The sequence below is a fragment of the Arachis stenosperma genome, chromosome 3 (genome assembly GCF_014773155.1).
Source record: "Arachis stenosperma cultivar V10309 chromosome 3, arast.V10309.gnm1.PFL2, whole genome shotgun sequence".
NCBI classification, from domain to species: Eukaryota; Viridiplantae; Streptophyta; class Magnoliopsida; order Fabales; family Fabaceae; genus Arachis; species Arachis stenosperma.
Window position 1 is genome coordinate 89,363,546 of NC_080379.1, and position 1,067 is coordinate 89,364,612.

Here is a 1,067-nt window from a genome sequence, read left to right on the forward strand (position 1 = left end):
GAAGATCACAACCATGCTAGAGAAGGCCCTGCAAACCATGCTGGGCAAGAAAGGAGAGTTCTAGGCTCCTACATCAATCCAAATCCAGGAAACTGTGGAAGTAGCATCCAAAAGCCCACCATACATGCCAACAACTTTGAATTAAAACCCCAGCTAATCACCCTTGTTCAGAATAATTGCTCATTTGGAGGAAGTTCTCAAGAAGACCCCAATCAACATCTAACCACCTTCCTGAGAATTTGTGACACTATGAAGTCTAATGGAGTCCACCCGGATGTCTATAGGCTACTTTTGTTCCTTTTTTCACTCAGGGATAAAGCATCCAAGTGGCTTGAATTCTTCCCGAATGAGAGCTTGACAAATTGGGAAGATGTGGTGAACACGTTTTTGGCAAGATTCTACCCTCCTCAAAGAATTAACAGGCTGAGAACTGAGGTGCAAACCTTCAGGCAACAAGATGGTGAGACTCTCTATGAGGCATGGGAGAGGTTCAAGGACTTAACAAGAAGATGCCCACCAGATATGTTCAATGAATGGGTTCAACTTCACATTTTCTATGAAGGTCTTTCTTATGAGTCAAAGAAGGTTGTAGACTATTCATCAGGGGGCTCTCTAAACAAGAAGAAAACCATTGAAGAAGCCATAGATGTCATTGAAACATTAGTTGAGAATGACTACTTCTATGCCTCTGAAAGAAGCAATACTCGAGGAGTAATGGAGCTGAACCACATGGATGCATTGCTAGCTCAAAATAAGATGATCACCAGGCAACTAACAAATCTTACCAAGAAGGTGGAGGAAAACCAAGTTGCAGCAGTCATCCCTTTATCACCAGCTCAAGAAGGAGTGAATATAGGAGAAGAAGGTGACTGGGAACAAGCCAACTATGTTAGAAACTCACCTAGACAAATCCATGATCCATACTCCAAAACTTATAACTTTGGATGGAGAAATCACCCCAACTTTGGGTGGGGAAATCAACAAGACCAAGGCCAAGACCAGAGACGCCACAACCACAACCCCAACAATAATGCAACTCACCAACATCCCTCACAGAGGTCCTATCA

The 1,067-nt window shown here is 43.1% G+C and overlaps 1 non-coding gene across 1 annotated transcript; it reads right to left on the reverse strand.

Annotated features, from left to right (window-relative positions):
• Positions 1-420: 420 nt before the first annotated feature.
• On the reverse strand, positions 421-527 carry LOC130972738 (small nucleolar RNA R71). Its single transcript, XR_009083901.1, has one exon. It is a non-coding gene; the product is annotated as a small nucleolar RNA R71 (small nucleolar RNA).
• Between the last annotated feature and the right edge of the window lie 540 nt (positions 528-1,067).